Source organism: Polyodon spathula, chromosome 9, assembly GCF_017654505.1.
Source record: "Polyodon spathula isolate WHYD16114869_AA chromosome 9, ASM1765450v1, whole genome shotgun sequence".
NCBI lineage: Eukaryota > Metazoa > Chordata > Actinopteri > Acipenseriformes > Polyodontidae > Polyodon > Polyodon spathula.
The window spans coordinates 14,749,653-14,773,371 of record NC_054542.1 but is presented as its reverse complement, the minus strand read 5'-3'; positions in this window follow the sequence as shown (position 1 = coordinate 14,773,371).

Genomic DNA, 23,719 nt, shown 5'->3' with positions numbered 1-23,719 from the left:
CTTATGTGTTTTTTTTTTGTTTCCTGACTTTTGTGTTGTAATATAAAGTTTAAAAACAGGTAGAAAAAAATGGCAGATATAAAACACAATTTATGCATATGGTCCAGTGTCTTTATAGTTAGTGCACAGCTGCTTTCCATGATTCTCTAAATAAAGCTATATTATAGGTGGTGTGTGGTGGTTAGTGCCACATTGTTTTAACCCCTGATAATAATGATACAGACCATTCACTTTCAGACAGTGACTTTCCTGTTGACACACCTCTCCATTCTATATATAAAGTTCCAATTCAGGTTCAATACACAAATTGTTCACATTTTACAGCACCTTAAGTACAGTTGTTTTTCCACTGGGTACTACTGTGCCACGTGGGATGTTGTTCAAGTTACATGTTAATACTTTTCAAAGGAACCTTTTCTCAGTTAAGCACTCATGCTGTTAGTGCTATCAGTCCATTTTCATTGTAAGAATGATATACAGCAGAGAGAAAGAAAACAAATACAATACGAGTATACTGATGAGAGCTTTAATTAGGAGGGGAGTCAGAACTCCAAAGCAAAAGTAAATGGGGTTCCAGCCTGGAAGATTTAAGATTGTTTGGGCAAGGCACTGTATCTGGGAAGCTTCTAGAACCCACTTTGGAAAATGACCAGCCTGGTGAGTACACTGATGGACTATAAATAAACTTGACCCTCGTAAAACCAAAATGAACACGTAATGTTGTACGCGTGTGTAGGAATGAGTCTGCAAGGGGCACAATGATGGAATGGAAAAAGGGCTAACAGGGGTCCAATGGAGAAAAGAGAATAAATATTGTATAGGTTAATTCTATGTAAAGTGCTGTTTAAGCATAATTTTAGACAAATGTGAAACAGATGTTAGAATATTTAATCTTTAGGGATTTTAGGTTGCGCATGTTCAGAGCCAAATAAAGTGTACTATATAAGAGTAACTGAGAAAACAACCAAATGAGTTGCCTGGCTCTTGAATGAAAGGAATACCTCTGTAACCTGTCTGAAAGTGAATTCCCAGTTTTAAAAGGTAATATGGCTAAATTACTATTCTGTGTAAGATAGGTAACTCCAAGTATTTCATCTAGAAAAATGTGTTGCAATAATTATGATATTTCTGTATCTTGAATAACTAATGAATGTAATCATGTATTAGATATAATCATCTGTTAAGAATAATCATATACTAATCAATAAACTGTGTAATTTGAATACTCTATCAAAGTAGAACGGTCTGAGTCATTGTTATGAACAATAAAGTTACCACAATTCCCTACACCCTTATATATGAAAATAAATTAGACTGCAATTGGACACTCAAACTAACTAAATAGCCAGTGAGTGGGTGTTGTAAAATGTGAATATTGATTTTTTTATTTTTTTTAAAGACCACAATTTGAATTAGATATTGTATATACTGTTTAGAATGCCTGAAATATGTAGATTGGAACCAACAAGGTTGCTATAAACTTCTTCTAGTTCCTATGAGAGATGCAAAAGGATCTTCATCTCTAATTTGCAAGTTCAGTGCATTTGCAAGTTCAGAGCAGCCCTATCCCCGGAGTCTCCTTCCCCGAGCCAGGGAAGAATGAGGTCCGTGGTCCAAGGTCCTCCAGGACCCCCCCGCCACAGTGACTAGGGAGCTCCCCCGCACACCTGGGTCACCCTCCCCTTCTCCACCACCGGTGCAGAGGCACAGGCACTTCTCAGGGGAAGCGAGACAGTCACTGCCGAGGCGGTACCACTTGAGGGGGCGTTCACCAGGGGACAGGCGGTCACCGTGATGGTGCCGCTCCCTTTCCCCGTGCAGACGCTCACTGTCTCGGCTGAGCGGCGTTTTCGGGAGCTGGCAGAGATTGTGAGGGCTCAGCAGACAATGCTTGAGACCCTGCTTAAATCTCAGGGCAGATTGCCCCCTACCACCAGGTAGCCCCAACTTCCCCAGTCTTGCTCCCCATCCCCAATGCATAGACCTCCTTGCCTAGTCAGCGTCGAGGTCAGACTGTGTGACCCAGCCAAATCCATCAGGCAGCCACAGCAGGGGGATCCTTACCTTCCTTGCCACATGAGGAGTCACAAATGTCACAAAAGGAGGAATTCCGGGCACTCATGCAGCATGCAGCTGCAGCCACGAACGTCCCCTGGCCGGAAGAACAGGAGAAACAGGGGAACCGCTTCCTACAGGAGAAAGGGTACCCACAGCATGCCCTACCCTTGTGCCAGGATTCCTCAAGCTGGTTTGCTCGTCGTGGACTAACCCAGCATATGCCCCCTCAGCCTCTAACAGCAGAGGCTCTGCTACACACTGCAGGAACCCAAGAAGCGGGAATTAGGCATGTTCCCCACTATCGGGGATATAGTCACAGTACTGGTGCAGGGATCCACCTTCACCAAAGGGGACAAAGACCTGACCTGTCCATCCAAGCCATGCAGAATATCCGATGCCATGCTTAAGAAAGTGTATGCGTCAGCGACACTATCAGCCAGGGCGGCCAATGCAATGGCTATACTGGTCCTGTACCAGACACAGCTGGCTGAGAGGTTGCAGGATCGGGCAAAGGTGGCGGACACAGGGGAGTTACTGGCGGTAACAAGGGCGATGACCAACCTAATGGGGGAGTTAGGTCAGGCATCAGGCAGGTCTCTAGCGGAGCTGATAGCCACGCGCAGACATCTCTGGCTAACACAGGCCAAGTTTGTTGAGACAAAGGCGGCAGCACTACTAGATGCCCCTATTACAAAGGGGCAGACATTCTGAGCGACCACTGATGTGAGCCTTGAAAGGTCCCACAAGACCACGGAGGCCGATTCCAAGTTCTCGCACCTTCTTGCCTACCGTCAGCGCCCAAGATGGCATTCACAGGGTCTGAACACCGCCTGCCAACCCAAAACAGACAAGCAGGCAGAGGCAGAGTTGGCGGCAAGGGACCACCGCCGGCCAGGGGTAACCGGTTCTCTGGCTGGAGACCGAGGCCGGGGCATAAGAAATACCGCCCCCTCCTAAGCCCAAGGGAGACCGCCCTTGAAGGGCCCCTGGCTTCCACCAACCCCCCTCACAACCGGACTGACCAAAGGCAATGACCCATGGCAAGACTGCACCCAGGACGCGTGGGTGCTAAAGACAATGTAACACGGATAAGCACTACAATTTCGCATAGGTCTGCAACCTTCAAGGGTGTGCCCCGCACCACCGTTGAGCCAGCAAAAGCAATACTCCTTCAACAGAAGATCGCCAGTCTTTAACAGAAAAACGCTGTGTGCTTGGTAGATCCAAGCAATGCCCTCAGCAGCTTTTATTCCAGGTACTTCAAAGTGCCCAAAAGGGACGGCAGTTTCAGACCTATTCTGGACCTCAGGGTCCTCAATTTGTTCATCAAACAGAGGAAGTTCGACATGTTGACAACACAGCGTATCTTCCAGTCGTCCAACCAGGCGAATGGTTGACAGCGACCGACCTGCAAGATGCCTGCTTCCATGTCCCGATACATCCCACGCACAGAAAGGAGGAGACTCCGGGGATAGGGCTGCTCTGAACTTGCAAATGCACTGAATCTGCTTCACTTTTAAAGGCAATGCATATGAATTTTGCATGCTGCCATTTGGCCTCTTGCTGGTGACCCGCACATTTTCAAAGTGTGTGGATGCAGCACTGGCTCCACTCAGACTGTGGGGTTTTCGGATCTTGAACAATCTGGACGATGGGCTAGTTTGCGCGCATTCCAAAAGACACGCAGTCGCACACAAAACAGGTCATAGATCATGTGACGAAGTTAATGAATAATATATCAACAGAAGAGCAACTCTCTTACCGTCTCAGACCACAGTGTTCCTGGGGATCAAACTGAACTCTCTGAGCATGCTTGCCTCATTGTCGGAATACAGGATTTGGTCGCTGGAGGCCACACTCTCCCTATTCAGACAGGATGCTCTCCTACAGGTCAAAGTATATCAGAGGTTATTGGAGCTGATATCTAATTTTTGCCAGGTTTCACCTTCCCGGTGTGGACAACAAGAAGACCTCCAGACAGCTCAGAATAGAGACTGCATCCTCAAGTGGTGCAACAGATTTGGGAGAAGTTTTGACCTGCACGAGTCGACCTCATTGCCCCCTATGGTTCTCCATGGAGAGAGACGGGCGCCCCTTGGGAGTAGATGCGCTAGATCAACCCTGGCCACAGCGGCTCTTGTATGCGTTCCCTCCACTGCCATTATTACCCCTGACACTAGAGAGGATCAGGGTGGAGAGAGCACAGGTTTTGCTGGTTGCACCCAAATGGCCGAGACACCTCTGGTTTGCTCTCCTCTCCAACATGTTGTCGGGTCAGCTGTGGCAGCTCCTGCCTCAAAAGGACCTCCTGAGCCAGGCGGAAGGGTTATTATGGCAGCCGAACCCAACCCAGCTCCAACTCTGGGTCTGGCCGTTGAACATAGCCGTCTATTCAGACGATGTTTGCCAGATGCAGTAGTAGAAACACTATAGTCTGCTAGGGAGCTATGCAATAGAGCCCAGTACTCATATAAATGGAAAGTTTTCTAAGACTGGTGCCTTGCCAAAGGTCACGATCCTGTGACCTGCCCTATTGAGATGATATTAACCTTCTTACAGCACTTGTTTGATGCAGAAAATCAGCGTCCACTTTGAAGGTATACCTGGCAGCAATATCAGTGTGCCATGACAAAATTGACTCGGTTTGATTTCCTGGCAGTGTAATTTCTTAAAGGGACTCGGAGGCTTCGTCCTCCCATGAAAAGTATGGTCCCCAAGTGGGATCTCGAACTGGTACTGCAGGCCTTTATGGGTCCCCCATTCGAGCCTAGGATGTCAACAGAACTGTGCCCTTAAGCGTCATGTGGGTTCTGAGGTTGTCGCCGTGGGGCTGTACTGTCGGTAATCTGGAGCCACGACAGCTTTGGTACAGCTTCCCATTCGGTAATGGTTGTCATTCAATTGAAAGGGAACGTTAGGTTATTACCATAACCCTGGTTCCCTGAAAGAGAATGACAACCATTACCCTTTGAGATCGTGTCCCCAGCTGACCTCTGTTTTTGAAAGAAAATGGTGATTTGCTACTGTGAGAAGTCCCTCTTCAGCAGGAGGTGGGATGGACTTTCCCCTCACAGCAGTGCCCTGATAAGGCAGCTTTTTTATATATGCTCAGTGATTGGCGGTCAGAGAAGGCTCTTCCCATTCGGTAATGGTTGTCATTCTCTTTCAGCGAACCAGGGTTATAGTAATAACCTAAACGTTATATATTGCCTGATGTTGTGTTGTGCTTGCTGTTGCCAGTATGCGTGATGTCGTAAGAGAGAGTGTGTGGTGTGTGTGTACGACAGAGACAGCATCTTAAGTACTGTAGTATGCAGCACAATAAACAAGCTCTGTGGTTAATCTACAACAACACTGTCGTGTCAGTTTTGTTCGATACAGCAGCATAACCGAGGTTGTATCTTTGTAAATGCATATTTATTTAATGTTTTATTTTTTTCCTCAAATTGAGGGTGATAAATTTGGGCTGTGCCTTAAATTCAATGGCGTTATAAATTTGAAGGCATACGGTATAGTGTTCCCCAATTTGCAAAAGAAAGATCTATCACACAATTACTTTTTCATGTTATTGTGTGATATTTTTCATGTCTTTATGAGTTGTAGATTGTATTAAGGCCAAAACCAAAACACTTATTACCCTACCTCGTCCGATTTATAACAGTTTCTGTGCTTAGGGTTGTTCTTGGCAAACAACCTTGGCTTCGACCAGGTCTTTGCACTCTTTCTAGAGCAGCAATATCCTTTTTGTAACGAGGTGACCAGAACTGAACACAATATTCAAGATGAGGTCTTACTAATGCACTGTATAGTTTTAACATTAAGAACATAAGAACATAAGATAGTTTACAAACGAGAGGAGGCCATTCGGCCCATCTTGCTCGTTTGGTTGTTAGTAGCTTATTGATCCCAAAATCTCATCAAGCAGCTTCTTGAAGGATCCCAGGGTGTCAGCTTCAACAACATTACTGGGGAGTCTTCTTTGTTCAAGACTGAACAGATTCAATTCTTTTAGCCTGTCTGCATATGACATGCCTTTTAAGCCCGGAATAATTCTAGTCGCTCTTCTTTGCACTCTTTCTAGAGCAGCAATATCTTTTTTATAGCGAGGTGACCAGAACTGAACACAATATTCAAGATGAGGTCTTACTAGTGCATTGGACAGTTTTAACATTACTTCCCTTGATTTAAATTCAACACTTTTCACAATGTATCCGAGCATCTTGTTAGCCTTTTTTATAGCTTCCCCACATCTAGATGAAGACATTTCTGAGTCAACAAAAACTCCTAGGTCTTTTTCATAGATTCCTTCTCCAATTTCAGTATCTCCCATATGATATTTATAATGTACATTTTTATTTCCTGTGTGCAGTACCTTACACTTTTCTCTATTAAATGTCATTTGCCATGTGTCTGCCCAGTTCTGAATCTTGTCTAGATCATTTTGAATGACCTTTGCTGCTGCAAAAGTGTTTGCCACTCTCCTTTTTTTGTGTCATTGTGACAGAAATATGAGTTCTGGTGATGAATCTTCCTCCCGACCTGTGAGGGCGCTAAAGAACGAGATGAGAAGTATCTGGAACGGCTGGCCTGACAGTTCGTTTCCGGGTCAGGGAAGTGGGTCAGCCTGGAAAGAAGCGAGACTATTGTAAGACCGTATTGAGTTGAAAGGTAAACGAGAGGCAGCTGCAAGGGAGCTGCAACTGTTTACCTAGATATCATGCGGGATTACATATAGGGGCCAGGGTAACAAGGGAAACAAAACTGAACCAGGTAACTACAGACCAGTAAGCCTGACTTCTATTATATGCAAACTTATGGAAACTATAATAAGATCCAAAATGGAAAATTACCTATATGGTAACAGGGTACTGGGAGACAGTCAACATGGTTTTAGGAAAGGGAGATCGTGCCTAACTAACTTGCTTGATTTTTTTGAGGATGCAACATCGATAATGGATAATTGCAAAGCATATGACATGGTTTATTTAGATTTCCAGAAAGCTTTTGACAAAGTCCCGCACAAAAGATTAATTCTCAAACTGAACGCAGTTGGGATTCAAGGAAACACATGTACATGGATTAGGGAGTGGTTAACATGTAGAAAACAGAAAGTACTGATTAGAGGAAAAACATCAGAATGGAGTGTGGTAACCAGTGGTGTACCACAGGGATCAGTATTAGGTCCTCTGCTATTCCTAATCTACATTAATGATTTAGATTCTGGTATAGTAAGCAAACTTGTTAAATTTGCAGATGACACCAAAGTAGGAGGAGTGGCAAACACTGCTGCAGCAGCAAAGGTCATTCAAAATGATCTAGACAAGATTCAGAACTGGGCAGACACATGGCAAATGACATTTAATAGAGAAAAGTGTAAGGTACTGCACGCAGGAAATAAAAATGTACATTATAAATATCATATGGGAGATACTGAAATTGGAGAAGGAATCTATGAAAAAGACCTAGGAGTTTTTGTTGACTCAGAAATGTCTTCATCTAGACAATGTGGGGAAGCTATAAAAAAGGCTAACAAGATGCTCGGATACATTGTGAAAAGTGTTGAATTTAAATCAAGGGAAGTAATGTTAAAACTGTCCAATGCACTAGTAAGACCTCATCTTGAATATTGTGTGCAGTTCTGGTCACCTCGCTATAAAAAAGATATTGCTGCTCTAGAAAGAGTGCAAAGAAGAGCGATCAGAATTATTCCGGGCTTAAAAGGCATGTCATATGCAGACAGGCTAAAAGAATTGAATCTGTTCAGTCTTGAACAAAGAAGACTACATGGCGACCTAATTCAAGCATTCAAAATTCTAAAAGGTATTGACAGTGTCGACCCAAGGGACTTTTTCAGCCTGAGAAAAGAAACAAGGACCAGGGGTCACAAATGGAGTTTAGACAAAGGGGCATTCAGAACAGAAAATAGGAGACACTTTTTTACACAGAGAATTGTGAGGGTCTGGAATCAACTCCCCAGTAATGTTGTTGAAGCTGACACCCTGGGATCCTTCAAGAAGCTGCTTGATGAGATTTTGGGATCAATAAGCTACTAACAACCAAACGAGCAAGATAGGCCGAATGGCCTCCTCTCGTTTGTAAACTTTCTTATGTTCTTATGTTCTTATTTTTTCCTTAGTCTTGGTAAAAGCTCAGCAGAGAGAAGGACCGAGAGAGGAGCTTTCGTGCAGAAAGAGAAGAGCGTATTGTGTATTGTGTTTTGGGTTTTGTCTGTTTTGTAATTGTCTGCGTTTTGCACCACCAGACAGTTAACTCACCTATCCGGAGCTGTCGACCAGGGTCAGCACAATCCGGATCACCATTGCACAGAACAGTCACAACATTCCCGTGTCATCACGCACCACAAGCACGTCTGCACTCACCCAGGACTGATGACCGTGCGTTTGTTTTTGTTCGGGACTGTTCCCTGCTTTGTTATCTCTGCGCTTTACACATTGTTGTGTATAGCCGGGGATTTATTATTTTACGGTCACCAAACCTGGATTATAAATAAAAGCACCTTTGCACTGGAAACTGTTGTCTGCCTGTCACTCCTGCATCGCATCACCGCTACACCTCTTCCCCTCCACTAGCCACTTTGCCACAGTCATCTGCAAATTTAACAAGTTTGCTTACTATACAGAATCTAAATCATTAATGTAGATTAGGAATAGTGGCGGGACAGACTGCACTTAAATAAAAAGGGAACCATTCTACTTGGAGAAAAGATCCTTGAGCAGGTTCAGAAGTATTTAAACTAAAAAGGAAGGGTGGAGAAATCAACAAAAAACCAGAAGGGAGACCGTATTAAAACAAGGACAACAACTCAGGTAAGACAACCATTAAATGTATTTATCTAAATGCTAGAAGTATCAGAAACAAAATTTTAGAACTTGAAGCTACTGCACTAACAAGTAACTATGATATGATAGGTGTTACAGAAACGTGGTTATCTGAGAGTGATGAGGACGAATATAATATTTGTGGGTATACACTGTATAAAGACAGGCAGGACAGAAGAGGTGGAGGGGTAACGCTATACATAAGAAACAATCTTGAAGCGCAGGTGTTAAACCTGGACAAAGAAAATAAAGCCGAATCAATATGGGTCAGAATAATGGACAAAAATTCAAAGGACATAATACTAGGACCATGCTATAGACCGCCAGTTTCGGACGGTGAGCAAAATAATCTGTTATACAATGATATTAGAAATGCATGTAGCAAAGGAGAAGCCATACTAATGGGGGATTTCAACTTCCCCCATATAAAATGGGAAAACCCGGTGGGTAGCACGACGGACAAAATTGAAATGGTGGAAATGACAAATGACTGCTTACTAAAACAGTTTGTCAAGGCACTGACTAGAGGGGAAGCATGCCTTGATTTAGTCTTTTCAAATAACAAAGACAGAATAACTAAAACAGAGGTCAGAGAACCACTAGCAAACTCAGACCACAACATGGTTTTACAGTTTTAACATTACTTACCTTGATTTATATTCAGCATTTTTCATTATATATCTGAGCATCTTGTTGGCCTTTCTTATAGCTTCCCCACATTGTCTAGATGAAGGCATTTCTGAGTCATCATAAACTCTATCTATCTTTTTCATAGATTCCTTCTTCAATTTCAATATCTCTCATATGATAGTTATAATGTACATTTTTATTGCCTGCATGCAGTACCTTACACTTTCTCTATTAAATGTCATTTGCCATGTGTCTGCCCAGTTCTGAATCTTGTCTAGATCATTTTGAATGACCTTTGCTGCTGTGTTTGCCACTCTCCTTTTTTTGTGTCATCTGCAAATTTAACAAGTTTGCTTACTATACCGATTTTTATTTAATTGCGAAATCGACAATTAACATCGATGTTTATTTTCGAAAATATTTAACTTTCTGAAATTACATAGGGTCGGACAATCTTGAAATATTTCAACATTTTCTGCATAGTTAGAGTGAAGCTGCCCAGCTTTTAGAGCTGTCTGCGCCTGACCATTCATAGCGGAATGGAGATTGGACAGACAGCAAGTATTAAAACTACACAAACAAAAGAGGATTTCTAAATTATTATTTTTGATAAGAAAATAAATAGCGAGTGGTTTTACCAATCTTTATCCTATATAAATTTATTTCAGTTGAACTTGTCTTTTTTGGGAATTGACATTTAACAAGCTTTACCAATTAAAAGCCTAATTATAACAGTTAATTTCAAGCAGAGTGTATCTAATACTGTAGTGTACCACCTTAATTTAAATAAAAAATGCACTGTGAAAAAGACATTATAGAGCAGCTATGCATTCCGGTACCAAACCTGAAAACGCACAGCACAGCCCCACACGAGCCTAAATCTCATTTTAAAATGTACAGTACTTTTCCTTTACAGCATGTATAAATAATTACCTGGGCATCAGCAATACTAATAGTTTCTTCGCAAAGTGAATCCCTCCTTGTTGTCCCACTGGCCCTGTTGGAAAACATGGATTGAGAATTGATTAGCAGTTTGCTACACATGTGGACTGGCAGAGCTATACTGGTGTTCTTTTTCTGAAAAGAGACTAATATTGCAGATAGCAGACTGTTTGGTTCAAATTGCATGTACTGCTTACAATTGATAGAGACCTTGTGTCTACAAGTTTCTTGCCCAGCATTGACTGCAAGCTAAAAAGATAACAATGCTGTGGACCAGAAGGGGCCAGGCTCTAAGACTTTGGAATGCAAAGCATAAAGGGGCTAAAAGGCTCCCAGGGACTGGCGTTGGACCTAGAGGTTCTCAGAGAGATCGAAAGAGATAATGCCACTGGGATCAAAGGGGCAGATTTATGGACCTTTTTTCTCCAGGAGTGTGAAGAATGCACTGAGTTCAGAGGTTGTCACACTAGACTACACACACACACAAACACACTAAATTAACAGAATAATGTGTTGTACCTTGACCATTGGTTAAGTGTCAGAGAAAGGGGAGATGGACCATCTATACAGAAGGGAATTTAATGTCATGCAAACATTGTAATGATGAGTATTCTGTTTGTCCTGTACCTGGGACCAGACCCCCTGCATATTTCAATAAACCTAACAACTGATTGAAGAAAAGGACTCTATGAATTTTCTTGAATCTACTTAATCACCATCATTTTTTTAAAGTTACTTCAGGCCCTGAATATCAAAGTGTCCTCAGACAGTCCCAAACTGCGGTCTCCGTCTGTTTTAAACCTACTCTTATCTCGAACATTGTTTCAATCATAAATTCAAACACTTTTCTGCTGTTTTCTGAGAGGTGAAATGGCTGCAGTTTACATAAAGGTGGTGGAATCACTTTTCTGTATTTAAATGAGAAACCTATATGTTAATGACACAAGTGAAGAGTTTGACAGTAATAAAGGCGGAGAAAAACAAAACAGACATGTGTTTCAGGAGATATGGAGAAACAAGAAAAGATATTTAATAAAACATAACAATAAAGCAATTACGTCAGGACAGAAAGAAAAAAAGTAGTTAGAGAGGTCATTTTAATGTAGCCTCATTTTGAATGTGTGTTCTGTATTAACTAAATTATAGTTTCGTGTACACAGTTTTTGGTGGATATTTTATACCAAAATGAAAAATAAATGAGTACATAAATACGTATAGAAATGTGTTTGTTTATTTGTTTATTTATTTTTCATTTTGGCATAAAATATTCTCTATACCTGGTTGCTCTTTATGGAAATAAATAACATGTGAGTGTATAATAGGATATCACACAAACAACTGTGGCAAAGAATGACACGGGTGTGAGTGATACTGGCATGAGCCCTCAGGGTGCTTGACTCTAAATATCGTAGCCTTCTGCATTTGATATCTTTGTAGCACTTGCTCTTCTGTAAGGTCCAAACAGGTGGTTTATTTTAGACAGAGCCTGTTTGAAATAGGTTCCCATCTCTTTCAAACAGGCGAAACCATTTTAGACGGAAAATATTCAATCCGACCACATTAACCCTTTTTATTTGTGCACAGGGGTATGCTAATTAGGTACCCACTTAATTTGGATAACATTCCTCATATTGTTGGAATTGAGGTTTCGTGACTGTTCTCATCCTTCCTGTCCATTTTAGATTTTGGCTCGGAACATGAAAAACAGTCGGAAAGTTAAAACTCCACCACAAAAGCCCTCCCCGACAGTCGGCAAAGCTTTGACATTCAGGGCTGCTGTGTTTAATTTCTTCTATGTCAACGTGTGAGGGGGAGGAGGGGTGGCATCTTATACACAATATAGGTCTATGTCAGCATGAAAACCATTAGAAATACCACAAAAATCACAGAGCAAAAAATATGTCAAACTAAACTCATCACAGCTGCGATCAGTCAGTAGTCCAAAACAACTACAACAAAATGCAAATATATAGTCTGTAGCTAAGTGAATGTTTTTTCTTGTGAATGTGTCAATTATAGTTATCGAAAGTATTTTTGGGAGTGGGTAAAGACAAAAGTGACCCATGCATTACATACCAACATGAATTATCATTATGGCAGTTTTCCTAAATGTTTATCCTTCCAGAGAAAAAAATAAATAAATTATCACTTTCCCAAACTCTGTTTTGTGGTTCTGAAGACAGCACCCAGTCCGACAGATACAAAATTCGGAAACTCGACTAATGCAAGCTTTACAATCTCTGCACTCCTGTGGCAAAGTGGTTAATAGTGTGCAGGTGATTAAAGAACAGACAGACAGTTGTAATCCAGGTGAATAGAAGTCCGTTAGTGCGTGAATTAATGCTAGTGGTGCAAATGCAGTTTATTGTGATACAGTGCAGTGCTGTTCTGGGTTTGTGCTGGCCTCTGGTGACCGCTCCGGAATGGTGTTTAGCCGTCTAGTAATATATACCACAACACTACAGACAAACAAAACAATCACAAATGTTCTTATTCCTCACAGGGTCTCTCACAGTCCTTACAGTTCAAAATGTTTTAAAACCAGAACGAAGGAACAGATACATCGCTTCAACCCCTATTTATACCGTCATTCCTGTAATCTGCTGCTGCCACATTATTTACCTTCTGAGTCAATGAGTTAGTGTACCAAAGCTCTGTCTCTTTTCTACATGACCGACTTGCCTTTAACCCTAGGAACAAAGTGTCAGGCCAGCAGTCCAGAGTACTCTGTTCCCGTTACTTAGTGCCCTCACAGGTCGGGAGGGAGATTTACCACCAAGAATCATTGTCTTTGTCACAACCCCTCATATGCAATTTAAGTAATCATTGTAGTAGTAATAATAATAATAAAGCAGACAGCATGGCAGTCCAATGTCAGCTACCCTCCGGACTGTTAATTGGAACATTTCTGTAACATCACCCTTTGATTGATTACTCCTATGAATCTTCTAACTGAAGAGGCTGTGTGGCTTTGAAGAGAAGGGGAGTTCAGGGTAGGATTGTTGATTCACGAATCCACAGACAACTATTATATATTGTGACAAAAATGTAATGAGTTCTAGTGATAAATATCCCTCCCGACCTGTGAGGGGGCTAAAGAATGGGAGGAGAACTATTTGGAAGGGCTGGCCTGACAGTTCGTTTCCGGAACCAGAAAGTCGGTCAGCCTGGAAAGAAGCGAGACTCTGTTGTAAGACTGTATTGACCTGAAAAGTAAACGAGGGGCAGCTGCAAGTAATAACCGTTTACCAAGATGTCATGCGGGATTACATATAGGGGCCAGGGTAACGTTGATTTTTTCCTTCGTTTGGGTAAACGGTTGGAGAGAGAAGAATTGAGAGAGGAGCTCTCAGTGTGTAAAAATAAATATGTGTTGTGTGTTATTGTGTCTGTCCTGTTAATTGTCTGTTTTCACTTTTAGACAGTTAAAGCACACCTTCGGAGCTGTTGACATAGGTCAGCACTGTCGTGATCACCACACTACCTGTGTTTCCACTGACCACCAGCACGACTGCACTCACCCAGGACTGGTGACCATTTGTTTTTGTTCGGGACTATGCCCTGTTTGCTGCGCTCATGTGCTTTAGCTTTTATAATCCCTGCAGGCAGCAGTTTGTGGGAAATTTTTAAGTTTTTCAGTCTGCTTTAATTATTTGCACAGATTATTACTATCTCAGGTATACACATGGAGTTGGATTCTGGCCAAATCCACTGGTTAATTATGTATTGTAGATTGTAACAAGCTCTGTGCCTCTACTCTTCGCGGTATTTTTTCTATACTCCTGGCATTTTTAATTATATATTTTATTATTTTAGCCTGATTTAAACTTTCTGTTAGATTTGGGTCCCACGTGTGTTTATTAATTTATTTGTTATATTGCTGTGACAGAGAGAAAAGAAATGTAGTGTAGTGAAAAGAGTGTAGCTTCTAAACAAATTGATTGTGATGAGCTGTGGGGCGTGCAGTGATTGGATAGACTGCAGTGATGGATTAGACTGCAGTGATTGGATAGACTGCAATGCCGGGCTGATCACAGGCAAAAGTTTGGCAGTACAAAGGGGGCGCAGCTATGTGAGTACAGCCCTTATGCTGGAGTTACTAATTTATTTCCTTTTCTGCTTTGCCATTTTATGTTTCATTCATGCGGTTTCCATGCAGGTCAATTTACATGTGAAATGGCGATGCGCGTGCACGTTTGGGAGAATAACTCTGGTAAATCAGGTTTGTGGCCGAAAAATCGTCCAAAGAGAGGGATAGGGTAAATCTCATTTAATCGTGTGAAAGGCGAAACATGCAGGAAAATCCACGCCCAGTTTCTCATGGAAACCCACATTTGACGTGTAAATGTTAAGGAGTGTGTTTAACTATAAATATAGCAGGGCGCAAGTCAGTTGTTACTCTGGATTCCAAGACGGCAGAAAGTTGTGGCTGGAGAGCTCTTTTATGGTGTTGTAGTTCACCTTAATGATAATGCGGGCTGCTTTTTTTTATTATTGTTTTTTTGCTCTGTCTGGACTGTCATGTTGTATGTGTCTTGTGAGTTTACTGTTTTGTATAAAACCACTTACCAAGAACTGCGTTTTGCCCTTGTTATAGTATTAAAGCAGCTGTTTGAGAATACCCTTGCTGTCAAAACTAGGCTGAAGTTAAACATGAAGAGCAAATGAGCTATAATCTTGTGTTGCATCACCTACCAGTCCTGACCCCTAACCCATGCATGCTACAGCCTACTAATATGTAGCATTGGCTACTAAAAGCATACTTTCACACAAGTATATATAACTTAAATATATTACTTGTATATTAAATATTGCAATTCCATTCCATGTGGGTAATACATAATTACTGTACGGCTTTAAATATATTCTCAATTATTTCAATTCACTAAAAATATATTTTTTTTAAATTTGTCATTTCAACCGTATAAAAAGGGTTAGACTAATCATGACCCCGTTCAAATTTACTAAGCTGGCCTTGGGCCACCACTGGTTCGCCTCAAATTTCCGTTAACAGTTGAGGTTTTAGTGCGTTCACATGTGTGGCTGAAAAGGAAGCCTAAATTGCGGTGAAGTGCTTGTCGGGAATGTAAACAGTGACGTAAACATCGCATTCCCGGAAGTAAACATAAGAGATTGAGCTGGGAAATTTGCAAACATAAATAAGGCAATCTTATTTTTTGCAACACTTATTATTATTATTATTATTATTATTATTATTATTATATTATTATTATTATATCCTGACTTATACGTTGCAGCATACGTAATAAATAGTTATAACTCTAAATGTCAGAATCGATGTTAGACTTTACACACACATAAATCTATTTAGAGAGAGAGAGAGAGAGAGAGAGAGAGAGAGAGAGAGAGAGAGAGAGAGTTTTATCATTTTAATGAAGCTGTACGATGAAGAAATACTTGCCACACTGCAAGTGGTACTGTAGGCTACTACAGCCAGGCTTTCCCACGGGAGTGTAACGTCCTCTCTGGTACTGTTAGCTAGCCTACACCGATCCACCCCTCGAGGCTCGTCCGCCTCCACTCCGCCAGCTTAGCTAGCTATATATATATATATATATATATATATATATATATATATATATATATATATATATATATATATAGTACCAGTCAAAAGTTTGAGTACACTTGCTTGAAACCAGGTTTTTCATGATTATCTGTGCTTTTAACTTTATAAACTTGTCTATAAACACTTAATATTTCATTATATGATACGTGTACTTACATAAGCTGATAATCATAAGTGAATTGCATTCAAAAATTTAATTTTTAAATGAAAATGTAAATCTTGTCAATTTCAACAAAATGGTCAACCAAAGCAAGGGGATTTCAGTCTGAAGCCCAAGTCAGTTAAAAAGTGTGAAATGTGTATAACACAGTGTTACAACACTGGCCTAAGTATCAAAGTGTCTTTGTTAGATGTTCTCTGGCAGTTAACTAGCATGTTACCTAATTAACCTTTTGTCACCAATTATTGTTAACATGTGATGGTCCATGATTACTATAAATATAGGTAGCGCATAGGCACAAGTTTGTCATTCCTGAATGTAAGGGAGTAGAAAATGGCAAAATATGCTCAGTTAAGCAAAGAAAAAAAACAGTCTGTAATTACTTTAAGAAATGAAGGTCAATCTTTAAGACAAATCGCAAGAACTTTGAAAGTGTCTGTAACTGCTGTGGCCAAGTCCATCAAACGATTTGAAGAAACTGGCACTCATGAGGACTGAACAAGGTCAGGCAGGCCAAGGGTGACCTCCGAATCAGAAAACAAGTTCATTCGAGTCATAAGTCTGCGAAACCGGCGATTAACTGCCCCTGAAATAAGCTCAGCTAAATGCTACTAGAAGTACAGATGTTTCAACATCAACTGTTCAGAGGAGATTGCGTGAAGCTGGCCTAACGGGAAGAATTGCTGCAAAGAAACCATTGTTAAGAGTGCAGAATAAGAGGAAGAGACTTGCCTGGGCCAAAAAACACAGAAACTGGACGTTTGAGGAGTGGAAGTCAGTCTTATGGACTGATGAGTCAACATTTGAAATATTTGGGTCCAACCACCGAGTATTTCTAAGACGCAGAAAGGGTGAGCGCATGAGTTCTGCATGTGTGGTTCCCACTGTCAAGCATGGAGGAAGCAGTGTCATGGTCTGGGGTTGCTTTGCTGGTGACAGAGTTGGTGATCTTTACCAAGTCCATGGCAAGCTCAACCAGCATGGCTATCATAGCATACTTCAGAGGCATGCCATTCCATCAGGATTACGACTAGTTGGGCAGTCCTTCATTCTGCAGCAAGATAATGACCCGAAACACACCTCAAAGTTGTGCAAGAACTATCTGGCGAAGAAGGAAAATGAAGGACATCTCAATCTAATGACCTGGCCTGCCCAGTTTTCAGACGTCAATCCCATAGAACTTGCATGGGACCAACTGGACAGAAGAGTCAAAGTAAAGCTTTGCGTGCATGCTAACTCCAAATTCCACACACACAATATACACGGGTCTAATTTCGTTTTTTATTTCCATTTGGTTATACTAATATGTATTGTTCAAACAAAATGCAGAGTACAAATGTATGTGCTTGCTCCAAGACAGCTCCTGCACTCACTTATGTTAGTAGACTGTTTGTTTCACTGCACAAAGCTGTATTTATTTACAAAGCCTCTACTAACAGCGAGCAAAAACAATTCAGACAAAGGATGTTTCATCAAGCACAGTCACCGCATTGATGTGATACATTTGGGGGGGCAGGGGGGGGCCCCGGTTTTTCCCCTTCTCGTAAGGGAAAAGCATTTTATTTTGGGGGGGGGGGGGGGGGGGGGGGGGGGGGGGGGGGGGGTGGGGGGGGGGGGGGGAATGGGGAATTATGAATTCAGAGGGTGCAATGAACCTGAGCACAAGACACAGGGGGGCCAAAAAACACAAAGCCGATTTGGTTTTTACAGTAGTGTTTCTATTAAAATAAATATGCATATCCTTGAGACAGCATACAACACTTACTAATTAAAAAAAGGGATCGATTCATTTTTAGACCGTCTCTGATTTTACACTACTGTGTTACACATGTGTTCCACCTGTGTAATTTTTTTTTTCTTACCAGTATTCCTGAAGAGACATGTTTCAACTGAGAGATTGGATAAAAACGGAGAGGCTGCGGCTGCTGTGATTGGGCGCACAGTTTTTAAGCAAGGAGGGGGAAGACGAGACACTTTTACATCAGAATGTAATATGTTGGATTGTGATACTGTATAATTTATTATCTTTTATATTAGTTTTGTATACTTAAGACATTAAACATTAATACATGTGGCAAAGTGCCCGCCCTTGTGTGTATTTTGTGTTGTGTGTTAATGTTGGTGTATAGTCATTGGTACACGGGATATAAAGTGTCTGTGTAACACGAGTGTTTAAAATGTATATTTGTATTTAGGCACGAGGATTGCGCAGAACTTCACGTGCAAGTAAAACGTAATAATAGGTAAGCACGGGGAATTGCACTTTATTAATTCACGTGCAGTTGTACCGTGACTCCAATTGAATGATTGATTAGCAATCGAGTCTTGGAACAGCTGCATAAAAGCTACATGTTTTCACCCACTCGGGGTTGTGTGTTCGGTGAGTGGAGAATGGGATTGGAGATGGAGGTAATAATCGTGATAATAATAATAATCATAGATAAATATCTGCTCATCGTGTTTTGTCTGTATAGTCAGTTTTGTTTGTCTTTTTGTTTTGGCTGCCAGTGCCGTGTCCTGTGTTTTTGTTTGTTACAACTGTTTATTTTCTGTCTGTGCACTATTAAATGCTGAGTGAGACCGTTCGCTCAGCTCTACCAAACTCCACCTCTCTCTTTGTTTATTTCCAGGTTTCTGTTTCTGGTCTGACATCCCCCACTCCGGCCATCTTTGTGACATACAATAAAACAAAACAAAAAAAACTTAATTCTGTTTCCATAGTGTAATATGGAAACTGAACTATGTCAGGGAAAATAGTTCCATTTGTGTTCATCGTTTCTGCTGAACTAGCCTCCTGTAAACTGGCCTTGTCAACAGTATACAGTACACGCATTGCCCCAGTTGTCCTTACTTGTGCGAGTTTGTTGACTATCCCACAGTTAACACAACTGTTTCCTGTGCTGAACACCACGTTTTTGGAAAAGACAAATCAATTAGCTCATATTCTCTGCTATTTTACTTCACTCTGATGGCAATAAACAAATAAATTAAATAAATCATATGACAGCACAATATTATGAACTATCCACACAGCATGAATTATCACAGCTCTTACTGGAAAAGTTTGTTTTTCTTTTAAATTATTACCGCATTAGCAACAAGTGGTGTCTGAGTAACAGTACTTGAAACGAATACAATCATACACTGAGCAGGCCCCACTCTACAGAGATTGTATTAAACAGATTCCCACACACGCCAAATTAACGAATGTACATATAACACTTACTTTCAACTGACTATTCAATACTGAATATAAAAAGCATACGCTCTTGTAAACAAACCGACAAGGTGACCCTACAAAGGGTAAATGGAATCAAATGTCAATTTTACCAAACAGATCAGTGATAACTAAATAATTTAAGTTACCATATTTATTTTTCATTGCAGTTTTGTCAATTATTGTTAAGGAGTTTCATTTGTTTTCGTTATTAGACATTTTAAGAACAACACTGGCGTTGACTCGGCAGAATCCGATAAAAGTGTCTCTAGCCATTCCCTAAATCATGCCCACCTCGACTTGGTTGTTTGATTTATTTAAAAAAAAACACATTTTATAGTAAAAATTCATAAAACTTACCTCAGTTAATGCAGTCCAACTCGCACCACCACAGCTTGCTTCAAATAGTGTAGACTATGTTGCCCTGACAGCAGCCACATGGAGCGCCAAAAATGGAGGCGCACTATGATTGGCCTAACATTTGTTGTATCCAGCCAGTCAATAAATCACGCTACTTATTCTAAACTATACATCGATTACAAACCGACCAAGAACTGCCCAGAATTTAGAAAACTGAGTGAGAATTTTTTTTACTAATGCATGTGAGTGTAAGAATAGGGCCAAATGCGCTAGTCTCATGCTCAATGCGATCGGCAACGAAACAAAAATCTATGGCTTTTTTGGGGTGTTGTTGAGTTAGTGTGAGGGGCAGCTGGGCTGGGGGGGGGGGGGGAATGCGGGGCAGATGTTTGACAATACACATTGCTGTGTATGGTCTGGGATTATTGTTTGAGGTCACCAGACCTGGATTACAATATTAAGATTTATCAGTCTGTTTATTCAGAGCTTGTCAGGAGCCTCAGGTACAATTTATTTTGCACGAGCTGTTAATTTTTTTTCCAGAGTAAAACAGGTTTAAAAGGCATTACATCGCAAAAGGACACTCAGTACTGTATCTCCAGCCAAGCCCCAACATTTGTTCAATGTAATGTAATTTTTTAACCTCTTTGTAGACTATGCATATTGATAAATCCTCTCGTGAGCACCCGTTTTATCATCAAAATCCTCAATAATGCGATACAGGTCATTATTTTATTACTGTAACATCTCAAAAAAGTCAGTGATATTCTTTGAGCGATGGATGCAGAAGCAGCTATGTCCTTTGTTTATGTCCATGTTATTCTGTGGTGCCTGGGTCTATTAGATGCACACCTTTTGGCTCCTATCAGTCTCACTCGGCCACTGAAAGTTTTTCTCGTCTCTCTCCGGAGAAAAAATGACTAGAGACTTGTGCTTTACGTCTTTTTGATGATATCGGACTGAAAAGGTAAAATTGTAATGTCGGACCAGGTCCGACATAAGACCGCAAAGGGTTAACACTAGCACAGCCATAGCCGCTTTTTGAACGGCTTTTGCAACTCAAATTTAAATATCTCTGCGTGTGTGAATATCTTGTGCATGTCCGTTCTTAAGTGTTACTAAATATTTGAATTAAATACCCATACGGTGTTTCAGCTGCAGAATTGTAAAAATGAATAAGTTATAAGCACTTGTTTCTGCAACTGCCAGACCCACAGTTTATGCAACATATTGAAATCAATACAATATGGTCGACTATTTAGTTTGGGCTTTGTAATAAAATCTAAGTCATTGTGAAGGAACGTATTACACACTCCCATCGAGTGCTGAAACACTAATGAAAGTCACTTTACACTAGGGATAAAACGATTTTTCAATCGTACGATATATCGTGATTAGGAATATTCGTGATAATCATGTCGTTAACATTTTTAATTATTCGATAATCGTAGAAAACGATAGTCACTAAACTCACTAAACTTGACTGGTAGCAGAATAGATGCTTTTCTCGACAAATAAGGGTAAAATCATCGGTGCGTACTAGAGCTGCTACGATTAAATAAAAAATGTATTTTTGGATCAATTCCATTCCTCATTATATACGTAAGGTATAAACCACGACGGGCCGTGCAGTTCCCATGATATATACCACTCCTGGGGTGGTGATAACCTTTAACCACTCCAGAAGGGGTCTATATCATCTGAACTGCACAGCCCAAATTGGTTTATACCGCTTATAACATGGCTACCTGTCATTTGTGGGAAGAAAAATAACAAATAATTAAAATACATTTAAATGAAGACAAAACCAGAAACTTTTAATGTGTATATATACGCATTCTAATATAGTCCCAAATTTTATTTACACGCCTCTCTGTTTATTCTGTGATAGTTCCTGGTTCTGGTCTGACGTCACCCACTACTGCTGTTTTTGTGACACGTGGTGTCATCATGGGATTACCAGCACCTCCTAGATGCAGACCAGAGCAGGAACCACAGTTTTTGTTAAAAAAAAAAATTGCAGAAGACACCCTCAGGCTGTGGGAATGGATCCAGGAGAATGCAGGGCTGGAGGCCCAGTCCATGCCCATAGCTATCCGGGTCCTGTGGCTGATGGACAGGAAGCGATGGGAGGCCTGGGAGCGAGAGCACACACCCAAAACCCTGGAGGAAGGTGTGGAGTTGGTCCTCTGCTACTTGAAGGCAGTGATAAAGGGAACTGCAGCTCAGTTAGCAGAGTTTCCAGAGAGAAGTCATGGGCCGGTCTGGAGTCCGATTGAGGGAGACTGCCCATTGACTAATGATGGATTGTCCAGGGGTGCCTTCCCACCTCCACCAGCAGAGGAAGAATGCCTGCTGTCCCCATCTCCACCAGCAGATGAAGAATGTCTGCTGTCCCCATCTCCACCAGCAGAGGAAAAACTCCTGCTGGTTTCGCCCCAGAGTGAGAGGGAGAGTTGCACCAGTCCCCTGCAAGTGAGTGAGAGCACCACCAGTCCCCTGTAACACGGGTAGACTACGCGTCGCTCCCACCTCCGTCGCCAGGAGACTACACGCTGCCTCTGCTACCTCCACCACCAGGAGCAGAGCAGCAGGAGCTGCCTCTGCCTCTGCCACCTCCACCAGCAGAGGGTGAATGCCTGTTGGGTCCCTATCCACCAGCAGAGGGTGAATGCCTGCTGGGTCCCCGTCCACTAGCAGAGGGTGAATGTCTGCTGGGTCCCTTTCCACCAGCAGAGGATGAATGCCTACTAGTATCACTTGATGAATGCCTACTGGTATCACCCCCACCATCACAAGGAGATGAGCTGGAGTTGCCTCTGCCTCCATCACCATCAGGGGGAGAGGAGCAGGAGCAGCTTCTCCCTTCACCAGAAGGACCAGGACTAGATGCTGGCGGTCCTCAGCAGCCCTTGTATAGAACCGCCCGGCCACAGTGGTCGAGAAGAGGGCCAAAACCCAGCTTATCCTGACTCCCCGCACATCATCGCTCAGGGATGCCTTCACGTTATCGCTTGGGGGTGCCTGCCTGGCATTGCCTGTGGAGCCACCGGTTGCAGGGTACGAGGGAGAAGCAGAGCTCCCACTGCTGCCTCTATGGCCAGGGGCTCCCCTCCCGAGTTCGCCTCCTGAAAGTCCGCTGCTGCCTTCGTCTGGGGTTGCCAGAACTGCTTCGCCAGGGGTCGCCATCACCTTTGCTCAGCCGCAGGGGTCAGTGTGGCCGGAGCCCCACCAGAGAGAGCTGCCAGCTACAGTGTCGACCCAAGGGACTTTTTCAGCCTGAAAAAAGAAACAAGGACCAGGTGTCACAAATGGAGTTTAGACAATGGGGCATTCAGAACAGAAAATAGGAGGCACTTTTTTACACAGAGAATTGTTTGTGGGTCTGGAATCAACTCCCCAGTAATGTTGTTGAAGCTGACACCCTGGGATCCTTCAAGAAGCTGCTTGATGAGATTTTGGGACCAATAAGCTACTAACAACCAAACGAGCAAGATGGGCCGAATGGCCTCCTCTTGTTTGTAAACTTTCTTATGTTCTTATGTTCTTATGAAGAAGGGGGAAGAGGTCAGGAGACCACCTCCCCTCACAGCAATTTCGCTGCAGGAGTTCTTGTGGCTGGAGTACCACAGGAGGGAGCTGCCAGCTGAGAAGAGGGGAAAGGTCAGGAGAGGGGGAAGGGGGGAAAGTTCAGCCTTTCCGCTGCAGGAGTGGACCACCATGCTGTCAACCGTGCCACTACCGGCAGGGGAGCTGAGAGCATTTTCAGCCATGGGCCCAGTGAAGCCTCCCTTCCTGGCCCAAGACTGACCTGGAATGATGGGTTTTTAAGGTGAGGTGGCCGTTGAGGCCAGGTGTGTTCCGCACAAGAGGGGGTATATGTGGCAAAGTTCCCCGCCCCTGGGCTATTTATTTGTGTTGTA